Source organism: Crocuta crocuta, unplaced genomic scaffold, assembly GCF_008692635.1.
Source record: "Crocuta crocuta isolate KB4526 unplaced genomic scaffold, BGI_CrCroc_1.0 scaffold111, whole genome shotgun sequence".
In the NCBI taxonomy this organism is placed as follows: domain Eukaryota; kingdom Metazoa; phylum Chordata; class Mammalia; order Carnivora; family Hyaenidae; genus Crocuta; species Crocuta crocuta.
This window is the reverse complement of record NW_027527611.1, coordinates 2,890,576-2,905,484: the sequence shown is the minus strand read 5'-3', so window position 1 is coordinate 2,905,484 and position 14,909 is coordinate 2,890,576.

Sequence of the window (14,909 nt, the reverse complement as noted above, 5' to 3'; positions counted from 1 at the left end):
CAGGTGCATCTTAAAGAATGATAGTTTAGCAGCTGACTGATCTGGATCTGTTACAGGTTGATCAGAATTAATTAGATTTACTTTAAAAAAAAAAAGCATTTTATGTGATTTGCTTCTAAATTGGAGTAGAGGGCTCAGTGAAGTGACTTTGTGGTCCTTTCCCATTTTCTTCTTATTTTATGAAGCAAAATTTAATATTTGAAGAAGGCCGCACTGAAATATTCATGTAAAGGAATACAGATTTCCATATAAAGCAGAAAAATCCAACTTATTCTAATTTTTTTTTGTAGTGCTGCATTTTCGAAGTCAATGTTTGCCAAGAAGACTTTTTCTTTTTCTTTCTTGTTTTTAGTGAAGCTCATTTATTTCAAGAGCAGCTTTTATTTGAATCAACCTTTTCCCTTCTTTTACTATACTCACTGCATTTTGTTAGATGTTAGGGTGGTGACCTGGTTATTGATACTTCATTGATTGTCAACTTTAGCTCTGGCGTTGACACAGTAAATAACAATAGGGATGCTATGCAACAACCCAAGTTAGAGACGCTGGCTGTGGACTGTTTCGTCAAAGTATATTATGAATTTCCTATTTACAGCTGAGTATCCGCCAATGCATTGTTTGCCTGGAAGAATCTAAACATTAGTGACAAGGGCCAAGCATATCTTGGAAGAAGCCATTGTGAATCTTACTTCCGTGTCCTTCACTGTAGCCCTGTCCCAGAACGTCACGTCAGAGAGGGCGGGAGCATCCAAGATGGCTCATTCTTAACACACTGCCAAGGACACTGGTGTTATCTCCCTTCAAATCGATGAAACAAAGATTTTCGAAGGAGAATTTGGCAATAACTCATGATTACTTACTTACAGGAAGACCTTGAGCTGTGATCTTCCTGAACTTATTGTATTAAATGTTTCTTTGGGCACCTACATTCAAAAAGGATTGTTGAAGCAGATTGTAGGAGGAATTTGCTGCGAAATAATGTCTTCAAGGGATGCGGCTTGGGGGACACCTGTACCTATCTGTCCCCAGACACAGCTAGACCACATCCCTTAACGCAGCTATTCGGCTTCTAGCCCTCTGTTTGCCCAGGGTCGAGCATTCTGCTCTCCCAGATACTCTGCTGTTTGTTTATTAGACCTCAGGCCCAATACCTCTGTTAAATAATCAGTTTCTCAAAGGTCTAATACAGTTCTCTCTTTCTTCCCTTAAGTCAGTATTTTTTACTTCCACTTTTCTCCAAGCCCTTGGTTTATTATTAAATCTTTCAAAATGACATTCCATGCCATGATGTCTACTCCTAATAACTCAGCTTGACATCACAGGCATTGGTGCTAAGCCTCTGGCTATCTTGGTAATAGTGCATCACTCTTGCATTATCTAGTGTTTAATCTCGATAGTAACATGATGGGTCCTGCTAAATAAATCACGTCATGCTCTGATTTAATTCAAAATGTTTTTTTTTGGTTGGAGTGGCAAAAACTATACTTTTGATATATATGCCTAGCTTTTACCTTAGGCAAATCTTTCAGCCTCCTGGCTACCAGTGGCCAATGATCTAAACTCAGTCTTAAAAGGGATCTGATAAGATAGCACAATTAGATCGCCTTTAAAAATGTATCCTGTGTATCATATACAAATATCAGATACACTTCCAAAATACTTACAAACACTCAAAGCCATTTTTAGAAAGAAAAATAAGGATATAATTTTCTAAAATACTACCATACTGGCAGTAGCTTCTGTCAAACTGCAGATATTTAAAAGACCTCATTTAGCATGTTATTATTATGCATTTCTCATCTCAGAGGAAATATGTTTTAATGGCAAACAACTTTCATTGAGCAATAGATAGAAGAAAAACAGATGATTATACCACCAAGGCTTTTATGGAAATCAGTTCAGACATCTAGTTTGGGAAAAGACATCGATGGTGAGTTCGAACTCAAAAATGTGAGTAGAAATTTTAAAAAACCTATAACTTTCCAATATCTGCATCCTAAACATGTCACCGATATGAGTGTGAAAGGTCATGTGTCTGTATCTTAAAAAAGACTTTGATTTGAGATCTGGTGTTTTCTGGTCAAGAGCATTTCATGACTGCAGCCGGCACCCTGTGTGTCTGCCCAAAAGTATCAACACCTTCTCTTAGTGTATTGATGGCGCACGGCTGAAACCCACTCCTTGGGGCCACCGGAACTTGCCATAACATCTTCTCTCTTAAACTTAGCATATTAGCTCTGGTCGCTATAATAATATACCATTGACGTAAACAGAGATTTATATCTCACAGTTCTGGAGACTGAAAGTCCAAGATCAAGGTGCCAGTAGGACAGATGTCTGGTGAGGACTCTCTGGTCTGCAAACGGCAGCCTTCTTGCTGTGGCGGTAAGAGAGACAGAGAGAGCGAGGGGGATGGGCTCTGCTCTCTTCCTCTTCTTACGAGGACACCAGTCTCATTGTGGAGCCCACCCTCACGAGCCCACCTAGGCACAATCACCTCCCAAACACCATCCCACTGGAGGGCAGGGCATTAACACTCACAGGACACAGCACTTCTCTCCTTATGTGCCTTGTGTCGAAGTCCTTGTCTGACTGCCTTTGTAGCTCAGCATTCTGAGACACTGTTCGTCTCTCACACAACTGCATCCGCAGCTTCTGTTTCTTGCCATTGTTGTATTGCTGTGCACTGCAGTAGAGCACATCTCTTCCAAGATTAAAGTATGGATGATTTTTGCTAAAGCAATATTAACTCATAAATGCATTAAAAGGAATTTGGATAACACCAATAAATAAATCTCCAGGGATCAGATATTACCGGCTGCAATTTTTCTACATGGCCTGAATCTCTATGGATAGTTCCTTTCAATCACTGAGTTAAGTATCCTAACCAAATTTGTCATTCTTTAAAAGAAATTTTTTTAATGTTTATTCATTTTTGAGAGAGAGTGAGAGAAAGAGAGAAAGAGTGTGAGTGGGGGAGGAGCAGAGAAAGAGGCAGACACAGATTCCAAAGAAGGGTCCAAGCTCTGAGCTGTCAGCACAGAGCCTGACGCAGGGCTTGAACTCACAGACCGTGAGATCATGACCTGCACTGAAGTTGGACGCTCAACTGACTGAGCCACCCAGACGCCTCTAGAATTTGTAATTCTTAAGAATGTGTCTGATACAGAAAGTTAAATAGCTTATGATGATTTGAGAAGTTAATATTGTGTGCATTAGTATGGAAGAATTTCTTTTTTTCTCATTGTTACAGTTAACCATCAAATTAGTAAAATTTTCTTTAATCATGTTTTATAATGACTTTCTACATAACTGTCTTCCAGCTTTATGGAGATATAATTGACAAATAAAAACGATAAATATTTAAGGTGTGCCACATGGTGATTTGGCATACCTATACATGGCGAAATAATTATAGGAATCAGGCTAATTAACACATTCATCACTTCACGTAGTTTGCCTTCCTCTTTTTTTTTTTAGNACCACCATACACGCATGCTCATTCCTCAGGACTTAGTAAACAAATGCAATGTCTGATCTCTGAATTGAGAATTCCTTCATAAGCAGAATTCAAAGGTGCCTTCTACCTTGGGTTCACATTTTGTGACTGCTGTAAGCCTTAGCCGGGAATAGAAATCTCTCTCTCTCTCTCTCTCTCTCTCTCTCTCTCTCTCTCTCTCACACACACACACACACACACACACACACACACACACACACACACGGACACATCAGTATTCCCTCCAAGGTTCAGGGTCTCAGACAATCACTCTCCTCATATGTGGGGATATTTGCAAAATGTGTGCGACGCAGTAAAGGGAGCAATGGAATGGTTAGTGTGAAGGTGCTTTCCTCCATGGAGTCAATATCAGTACAACATTTTGTCTTTTAATACGTGATATTTGATGTAGAAGTCTGATAGTAATGGCATAGTTTTTGAATTCTCAGTTATACCTAAATCTTCTGTAGTATCTTTAAGATGTACAGATGTAATATGAAAGAATCGGCCTCTTTCATGTGTTTTATTATGGGCGCACATGTGATATGATGTGTCATGCAGAAAAGTAATGACTTGCAGGCTTTTTTTTAATGTTTATTTTTGAGAGAGAGACAGAGACAGAGTGTGAACAGGGGAGAGGCAGAGAGAGAGGGCGACACAGAATCTGAAACAGGCTCCAGTCTCTGAGCTGTCAGCCCAGAGCCCAACACGGGGCTCAAACGCATGAACTGCGCGATTTTAACCTGAGCCGAAGTCGGACGCTCAGTCAACGGATCCCCCTGGCGCCTCAGTTAGCCCGTATTATAGGGGATGCTACTTGGCAGGTGGCAGAGCAGTGGCTCTCAGTGTCCCCCACCCCCAGCAGTGTACAGGAAGTGACGGCTCCCTCAAGGAGGCCACCCACCTCTCGTGGTACCTGGTGTGGTGACAGGGGTGTCCGGGAGGGTCTCAGAAGCCAACAAGGGCCCGTTACGGATGGCGGACGGTGGATGTGGCTCTGGGGAGAGAGAGCAGGACAAAGGCCACGGGGCAAAGGCCGTGGGGCTGCTTCACCAGCTGTGGGCGCCTTGTCCTGGGGGGGTGAGCAGCGCAGAGGTTCCTGGCCCTTTGCAGCTGTGGGACTGGAACTTTTTAGCCTCACTGGACCTGTCACCCAAAATGGGAGACTTGGCTGTGCTGTTTGAAGTTTAAATAAGATAAAGGCACCAAACACCTGAATCAGACGGGTCCCCTTGGAGCCCGGGCTGGGTGAAAGGGCTCCCATGACTCAGAAAAGGGGATTTCTCTTGCCCTGGGCTCTGACGGCCGTCTGTCCCCGTGTGGTTTGTGCACAGAAGGGTCTTTACCTCCTCGTACTGTGAAGAAGGATTCCCAGATGCAGTTCAAGTTCACGCAGCCTAGAACCTTGCTGCGGAGGCGGACTGAGCCCCGCCGGCCCCGCCACCCTCCCTGTGGGGCTGGGGGAGCCCGGCTGGCCTCCAGCAGTGTTTGCAGGCCGGCTGTGCCAGTCTGGATTTTGTTTCCTTTGTTTGATTGCACTCCTGTCTCCAAAGGTGAAATAATAGACACTCAAGTCACATCATTTCTGCCTCAATTTTTGTTTTTGTTTTTGTTTTCAAAGTTTATTTATTTTGAGAGAGACAGAGTTAGCACAAGTAGGGAGGGTCAGAGAGCAAGGGAGAGAGAGAGAGAGCCCCAAGCAGGCTCCACACAGTCAGTGCAGAGCCTGATGCGGGGCTGTAACTCATGGAATGTGGGATCATGACCTGAGCCGAAATCAACAGTTAGATGCTGGAGCCACACCGGCCTCCCTGGACGACAGTCACAGCGAGGAAATGGCAGTGTGTGCACAGCTCCTGCCGTGAGAAACAAAAAACTGGGATCTCCTTCTGCCACTATTGGCTCATGTTGGAAATAAGCCTGCGGGTATTGACCAGGCCTCACAATATTCCAGATCAGACCGATATTCCCTACAGATTCCTCATAAGGAAAAGCATATTTCCTGCCTTTTCAAAACAGATTTTAGATGAAAGCTCTGTAGATGTCTGTCAAAAGGCTCTTCCAATGGGTCTTGTAGCCCCAAGACTTAGATCATAAAGGGGGTTAAGAACACAAGAGTTACAAATGAGCCTGGCCCCTAGACAAAGAGCCTAGTTTAGAGTTAAGGAACAGATAAGGGCAGAACTTAAGTTAATACTTACACCTTTTCTAACTGGTGATGTACGGCAGTCCCTTCCCTAAGGCCTACTTTCCACAAACACACTCCCTTACACTGGTGGCTGGGATGACGATAAATAAGAGTAGCTAAAACTTAACCCAAATACAAAGGCTAACACATTTAGGGTCGCCATGGTGTTTACACATTCAGCATCAGGTCATAAAAGGTTTCCACAAACAACTTATGAACCAGCTCAAAACATTGGTCCTCTTGAGAGCCAGACAGAATGACTCCTAGCCCACCTATACACATAACCTATGCCTTAAGCTTAGCGTTTTTAACTTAGAACAAATATGTATGTCATCCTGTCTTTTACTAAGAATACCCTGTTAATTCCTTAGTTATAAGATTTACTCAACCTCACTATGATTGGAGTAGTTCTGCAAGGATACTTCCAAAAAACCTTTTTGTACACTTTTTAAAGCATCTTATCACAAAGAGTTTCCCATTGTAAAAATTCCTTTTTCTGGTCTTATGTTGTCGTTGGACCTTAAATAAAGACACCAAAACTGACAGGACAGGGACGCCTACCTGGTGATCGGAAGGAATCTCGGGCTCTCTCACTCTCTCTTGCCGACACCGTCCGTCCTTCACGGACCCCTGGACCGGCTGGAGCCGGCCTCTGGCAGTTAGATGCTTGACAGGCTGAGCCACACAGACGCTCCTCAAGCTTCACGGACACAGACTTCCTCCTGGTTCCGCGCTAAGGCGCGTCCTGCGTGCGCCTGTCCACTCCTCCCAGGCCGTGGTTCTCAGGGGGCTTGAGGGGCTCCGTCCCTGGCTTGGTGCCCAGAGCATGGAGTGTGGTGGCCAGAAGCAGACCCGGGGACCCGCTTGGGACCCAGCCCTGTGGCCTCAGCACGTGATGTGGCCTGTCCAGACCTCAGTTCACCATCTGTACCGGGAGAAAAAGGAGGTCTAGGTGGTGGTTCTGGGAAATCCGTGAACAAATAAGGGAAAATGCAGAGCATGAACCACCAGAGGCTCTGGGGAGTGTAGGAGCGTTGCCTGTGCTCATTTTAGAAACTCCCATGAAAAGTTTGTGGGAACCGGGCTTGGCAGTGAAAGTAGAGAAGGAAGAACAGCCTGTCTCCCTGTTTTGGAAGCTCCCTGTGCAAGTGAGCACATTGTGGACTTGGAGTTTCCCTATAATAATAAAAAAAATTGTTGAGCTTGGCTACTGGGATCCTCCACTTTTCTGGCCTTGAGAAGCATGCGATCATCTTCTTCAATACTTCCCAGCTCCTCAGAAGACATTTTGAGAATTCTAGTTAGACGTGAAGAGTCTTGATGAATTGATGGCAGCCTCTCTGCCATCAAGAGAGCTTCATGTCTCAATGTTCTAGAAGTTAACACTGTGCCGAGAAAACCTTAATCCTTTATTTCCTTATAAAAATAATTTCTTTCTGTATCTCACACACCACAGTAGGCAACAACCATGAAAACTTTTGTACTGATGCCATGTGTGCCCTTCTGTGAGGCTGACCTGGGACTGTGGGTCCACTTTCCACCCCTTAGGGGTGTCTGCCCCACCGTGCGTGTCATGGAGCCCTTCCCACTGTGCGACCACAGGTTGCATTGAGGGAGGGCTTGGAAAAGTCAGGTGTGGAAGAAGCACACGGACTGCTCTATGAAGGCGTTACAGTGACAGGATGCGCCTTCTTTGATTTTTTGCCCATCGGTGGTCCTTATCACTGACAATACCTCTCTTTAAATTTTTTTATAGTTTACTTATTTTTGAGACAGAGAGACAGAACATGAGTGGGGGAGGGGCAGAGAGAGAGAGGGAGACACAGAGTCTGAAACAGGCTCCAGGCTCTGAGCTGTCAGCACAGAGACCAATGCGGGGCTTGAACTCATGAACCATGAGATCATGACCTGAGCCGAAGTCAGACACTTAACGGACTGGGCCCCCCAGGTGCCCCGACAATACTTCCTTTTAAGTCCCCAGCCTGTGGACTCTTTCTCCAGGAGGTGATGAAATGGTGTTACCTGGGTAACGTACAGACAGCCAGTAACCTAGTAACCATAAGCTTGCTTGGGATCTGCTAAGATGATGAAATATGCTTTTTCTCAAACCGGAAGATCCACAGGAGGAACAAATCTAACTTACCTATGGAGAAAATAAAGTATGTTTGCAGGGTCTATTTTATAATGCATTCTGGCATGCCACCACTTTTCTTGTAAGTCCTCGCGGAAGTCGGTAGTGTTCTATTCAAAACTCGTCTGGGAATATTATACCCCTGACAAGCCGAAATTAAAGCATTTGACCCGATCCTCGAGAAGCTCTTGGAACGGGGCTTTCCTGTGCATTCCTGTGTGTCTAGCCTCCTTCCGTCTGTGGGTCAGGGAGCTGAGACAGTCATCCTTGGAGAGCAGCAAAGTCATTGCCGTGATGTCGTAGCTTCTGGGTGCACAGGTATATTTTCAAATGTGATATGACATATGTTCCATTTTAAAATATAAAAGTATATATATATCCTACTGTAGGCAAGACATGGCCAATTTCTCAATTAGTGTCAGTGGTGATAAGGATCAAGCCTGAAAACATTAACATATATAATTTTTCATTTCCCCGTGGACGTGTATTTTACATACAAACATCGCACACATTCAACGTATACATTTTGGGGATTGTGGACGAACGCACATCCCGTGGAACCATCCCCACTGTCGAGGTAACGGACATGCGGTCACCTCCACAAAATTGCTTGTTCCCCCTCCCCCTTTTTTCTTTTCTTGTGCTAAGAGTACTGAACCGGAGATCTACCCTCCTCGCAGGTTTTGATGTGTGGACACGACTGTCGTGAACAGGCTGTCGTTCTGTTGTTCACAGATCTCGGGAACTTACTCATCTGGCAGAACAGTAACCTTAGACCCACTGAACAACAATTTGAGTGAGAAAGGGAGTGGGGTTGGTGAGGGATGAAGAGCCTTTTATATCATAAAGTGCCAGACAGGATTGTGTTTTCACTCAAGAGACAAATTCATTTTTTCACAAAAGAAGCAAACTGTGATGTTGACTACTGTTGTAGTGAGTTCTGGCCGCTGCAACAGAGCATAATGGACTGTGGTCTGTGCACTGTAGACCGTGGGTGGTTTATAACAACACATGTTTCTCAAAGGTCTGGAGGCCAGGAGGCCGAGATCGAGGTGCCAGCAGATTTGATGCCTGGTGAGGGTCCACTTGCCAACTTCTTGCTGTGTCCCTACGTGGAAGAGGGGCTGGCGGCACCTATCTGGTCACGAATCCCTTGGTGGGAGATCTATCCTCACCACCTCATCACCTCCCAAAGCCCCACCTCCCTCTGCCATCACCTTGGGGTCAGGTTTAACCTGTGAACTTGGGGAGACGCCCGCACCGAGTCCCCAGCAACCACCTTCAGTTAGTAAAATTCCTGTCCTTGGAGAACCCAGCTATGACATCTAATACATTCGTGATGAGACTATAATGCGTAAATGGAAAACAAATGACTCATTTCCTACAATTAACTTAGAAATAAAGTATAATTTTCATATCAGCAGGCTTCCAAATATTTACTTTGATTGTAGTTTGAAAATGTGATAGAGGGCCTCCATTCTCTTCCATAAATATGAGTTTGTATGTGTAAATAATCCAGATGTAGGAAATAAAGACAATTTATGTAACTTCTTAATGAATTCCTATAAGCCTCTAATTAAGCACATAAATCATCCTGAAACATTTGAATCTAATTGCTTCTTGAATCTGTTGCTCCTTCTGAGCTACATTATTATTGATCTGAAAACGAAAGAGGGTTTCCATGACTTTCATACCTCAAACTGATGCCATTTATTTCCTCTGTGCAAATCCCTGGATGTGGACGAGGCCTATGTAGTGTCAGATGATAACCAGCACGTTACCCGAAGCGGGGTGAGCTCTGTGTGACAGAACAGTGTTTAAGGATGACAGTTGATGAGCCCTCCTTTCACGGCATCATCTTTCAGAGCTTTGTGGATGACATGACAAGAGTAGTCAGTCATCGTCCTCAAGAAGCTAACAGTTTATTTGAGGAGCCAAGGCAACACACTCGCAAGAAAGAAAACATACATTTTGAAAGCTACACAGTAGCTGCACCACAGGGTGCAGGGGGAAGGAACTTTGGGAGCTAAAAGCCGGGACTGACTTCTTGGAATGCATGTGACTTAAAAAGCACCCAAGTAGACTGAATTTTAACAGGAATAAAGAAGGAATGCACTTTCTACTGGGTTTTCCAGATTGGTTAGAGAATGTAGGCATGAGAAGGATTGTCTTTCAACACTATTGAACCTAATGAGGTGTCTTTTATTTATTTATTATTTAAAACAATTTTTTTGAGAGAAAGAGAGAGAGAAGGAGAGACAGAGAGAGAAGAAGGGACAGAGGCTCTGAGGCAGATTCTGTGTTGACAGCAGACCTCATGAACCATGAGCTCATGACCTGAGCTGAAGTCAGATGCTCAACCGAAGGAGCCACCCAGGCACCCAGAAGCTAATGAGGTGTCTTACCACATACACTCAACCCACCCAGGGGTAGTGATGTGAGGGAATAAATGGTTTTTATCTGAATTAGTGGTTCTCAATGGAGTCGCATTCTGAACACTGTTGAAAGGAGGAAGGAGCCGGATGGCAGACAACCTCAAAGTGCGGAGAGAGTCTCCCTACAGACCACAGGGTCCACGTCCCCAAGCTTCTGAGTCCCTCTGTGAATGAGAAACCTTATAACCACCTGAGCCCAGAACTCAGCGCCGTATTTTTAATATAATATGAATAATTTCTGATGGCTTTAACAGACATTTAAACTCCCATGTGACTTGAGGAAACACTACTCACTATTCCGTTGAGAACTTTAGCATGCATTGCTATTTTGTTGTTGTTGTTGTTGGGCATGTTTTAAAAACACTGTTTCACATTATTGAAAAATAGGGGTGCTTAGGTGGCTCACTCGGTTGAGTGAATGACTCTTGATTTCAGTTCAGGTAACGATCCTAGGGTCATGGGATCGAGCCCCATGTCGGGCTCTGCCCTGGGTGTGGAGCCGGCTTGGGATTCTCTCCCTTCCTCTGCCCCTCTCCCCTGCTCATGTGCTCTCTCTCTTTCTAAAATAAAAATTAAAAATAAAAAAAAAATAAAACCAGAGGCAAATAAAATGAACATCGCACAAGCGGAGGCATCCATGAGAACTAGGTGTGTCTGTATACATCCCTCCGTGGGACGGCTCGCCTCCTTCCACCTGCCAAAACCCCACTTACCTGTTTTGCTCACCTTGGCCCTCAGCCTGTCTCTCCACCACCCACCCACCTTCCCCACCCATCAGGTTTCAGGCTTCTGTTTAGGATGCTGTGTGTCCCCTATCACTCTGCACCACTCACCCCATTTTATCTTTTTCATAACCCGACACCCTCAGACATCACACTCTACATTGTGCCAGTTTGGGGCATCTCATAGACGAGAAATGAGTTCTGCGGCATGAAATACGTGCTGGCCCCCGGCACACCCATCTGGGCCCACGGCTGAGTACCTACACATTTATGGCATGGGTATTTTTTTAACACAAATTTAATACATTCTGATGCCATTAATTTTTTTGACAAAGATTCTGTGTAATGTGGCTTATTAATATATTCATTATGGTTTGAAGACTCCTGACCACCACAATTCCACTAAGCTAAAACTTAAAATTTGAACCAAACATTTGTAAAAGCAAGAAATAATTATACACATGTGAGTCAATACTAGAAGTCACACAGTTGAAGCAGAATTTTTATGGAGTGATATGTTCTTCCATCCTAAAATGTACCTTTCAAGACCCCACAGCTGCACCTGACTTTGGAGGAACTTGGTGGAGAGGTGGGGGGTTGGTAACGCACATGCCTTTTCTGGTTTAATAGGCTTTGATCATACACTTCTCATATTCCTTCACCTGGCGGCTGGATTTACAACTAAATGGTTTTTGTTCTGTTTTGTCTTAGGACTTTTTTCTCATCAAACAAGCCCGGTTCTTCATCTTTCATTAACAAACATGACTTTCCTTTGGTTCTTCTGTGCTTTTTGTGCTTTTAAAAAAATTCCATTATTTTTGGTGTGTTTGCAAGATATGTCCATTAAATGATCTTTTCTCTTTTGCTCCTAATGTCCGTGCCGATGAACTCATTATATCTATGGCTTTAAAAAACAACGGCAACAAAATGGATCAGTATGTTTAGAATACAATCTAGGGGCACCCGGCTGGCTCAGTCAGTGGAGCATCTGACTCTTCATGTTGACTCAGGTCATGATCCCAGGATTGTGAGTTTGAACCCCACATCCGGCTAGGCACTGCCAGTGCGAAGCCTGCTTGGGATTCCCGCTCTCTTCCTCTCTTTCTGCCCCTCCTCAGCTTGTGTGCTCTCTTTCTCTCTCTCTCTCTCTCTCAAAAAAAAAATAAACTTAAAAAAATGTGTTTAGACTATGGTCTAAATTACACTGTGTCTCCTTTCACTGAATATAAAATCACAGCTTGGAGACATTGATTTAGAAGATAGGTTTGTAGGTTTTCCTACCTAACTGCATCCCATGCCTCCTTCAGGCTTATTTATTTAATGAGAAAGCTCACATCAATAACTAAAAAAGATCAAAAGTTTTATACACATCCACTCAATGACTCTGATTTTTGTTTTCACCTATTTACTTAATTCAGCTGCTTTATTGCAAGAAACATTAACATTGATAATTATTAACCAGTTGCAATGGTGCATTAGAGGTTTGGAAAGAGGGAAAGGTATTCCATTCAGGTTATGTATTTTTCCCTTAATATGCCAATGTCCTTTAAGATTATAACAGATTCGTTATCTTAGGGAATGCGGGCTGATTTTTTAGAGTCCTCTTTTTCCAAGCCTGATACCACTGATAGGTTTGTCCATACACATGTCTTGTTTTGTATTTCTTGTATGTGTGTATATATATTCAAAAAATGAGGAGTAAGCTATAAGGGAGAAGGAGTCAGATGAGAACGAACATAAGTGCATTCAAATTTAATCCTCTACAGCTAAGTGGTATTTTGATTTGGGCACACAGTTCCTATATGCCGGGAAGTATGTCCAGGAAAGTTAGTATCTGCCGTACCAATGTTGCCCAGCTCTTTTGAGGGTAAATTAAAAAAATTGTGTGCATTTTAAAATTTATAAAACTAGAGAATAGAAATTATATTCTACCTCCGTATTTGTCTGCGCTCCCCCTCAGCTGCCCCCGTCCCTGAGGATGTGAGTCTTGCCATTTCCTCCACGAGGTGTCCCTGCCTGGCCCTCACCTGGTGACCAGTGCAGGGGTGCAGGCGGGGAGAAGACCACGCCTGGTCACGTGGGCCTAACACCAGGCCTGAGGCTTCCGCACTGGGAGATGGGCTTCCAGCCGGCGCCAGGGGTGTGAGGGGCATGTTCCAAAGACACAACACACTCCCGCCTCTACTGAGGTCCTTCCGAGTTCTGGGCTATAGGTGTGGACCCACCTGCTGTTGAGACCAGAGGAGCCCTCAGCGGCGGGTCTTCACCTCCCTGTCTCACTGCTTGTCCAAGGGGCTGTCACTTCACAGTGGGGTGAAGTGTTTGGTCTGAGTGGCTCTTTACTGGGGTCTGGTGTTAGTCTTATCTATCTGTCTATCATCTATCTAATTAACCTATCATCTATCTATCATCTATCATCTATCGTCTATCTACCTATCATCTATTTTTTATCATCTATCTTTCTATCATCTATCAGTTAGATATTTAGATGATATGTATCTATAGATCTATCTATATCTATTTAGGTCTGTTTCCTTCCCTCCCTCCTTCTCTACTTCCTTTCTCTCTTTCTCTCTTTCATCATCTACATATGTACCTAGATTTGGCTCTGTCTATGGCTAGATATCTAGCTATATCTACATTTATCTCTATTTAGATCTGTCGTGACTGAGAGCCTCCTTTCTGTCAGCCAGATATTAAACTAGACTTGGGTATCTATCTAGAATTAGCTTTATCTAGACCTATGTATCTCCTTCATATTTAAGAGTTAAGGTGTTTTGTGTCTCTCCTCTTCCTTTCCATATTTTTCAATTTAGAGTTGTCTTTTTAAGTAGAATAACCCTTCTCAAGTGTAATAATTTCTGATATGAATTTTGTTTTATTTTTACATTCTGATAAGACACACATGCCCTTTCATATACAGTTGGGCATTTTTTTGTTCTTTTCTTTATCTCTATAATTCAGAGAGGTGAGTAAGTCAAAGAAAGCGGTAATTTCGGTGGTAAACACACACACATATTTCCTTAACATTTGAATCGTACAGAACTGTTGCTATGCTAGAGCTTTTTATTTCTAGAAATCTGACCCTATGACTCCCATCTGCATTGCTGATGCATAATTAAAAGACAATTTGTCTGCCGTGGTGAGGACGATGCTATTTATGTTTTTCATGTGGGTGTAAAATGCACACTGGATTTAGAAGAATTAGTACAAAATACAGTGTGAAATACCCCAGTATGTTTCAGGCTGAATACACAATGAAATGATTATATTTTGGACAAAGTGACTTCAATAAAGCATATTATAGAAGTTATTTCACCTGTTTCTGTTTACTTTTTCAATGTGTCTACTAGATAATTTTGCACTACATATGCGATCCACGTCCTATTTCTACTGGATAACACCACTCTTGGGGTTCACAGGCCAGTTTAAAAATGGTTTTATTCTTTGCAGTTCTGAATATGATGGGCTGCTACCGAAGGATTCTGAGCAGAGGAGCGATGTGGTGTTACCTTTAAAAATATCGCCCTGGCTGCCGTGGAGAGAATGCCCGGAGTGGGGGAATTAGGCGGAGATCAGTGCTGCGGTGCTGGACCAGAGGCTCACACGGGGTTGCAGACAGATGAGCTGCTGATGTTGCCAATGGAGGTGACTGCTAAGTCCCTGAGAATCCGTCGGATTTGGGTATATATTGAAGGTGTTTGTTGAAGGATTTGACATGTGTATGGAGCTTTATATTTTACAAACTATTGCCTGTAGTTTTCATGTAACCAGGAGGCCGTCTGTTACACCACTTCCGTGTACTCACAATGTCCCCCAGAAGTTCTGCCTAAACCAATGGCTTCCTGCCACTGTTGGTGCTGAATCCCAGGCTCCTGACTCAGGGCCTTTGCACCTACAGTTATTGCTCCATGGAGTGCTGTTCCCACCCACT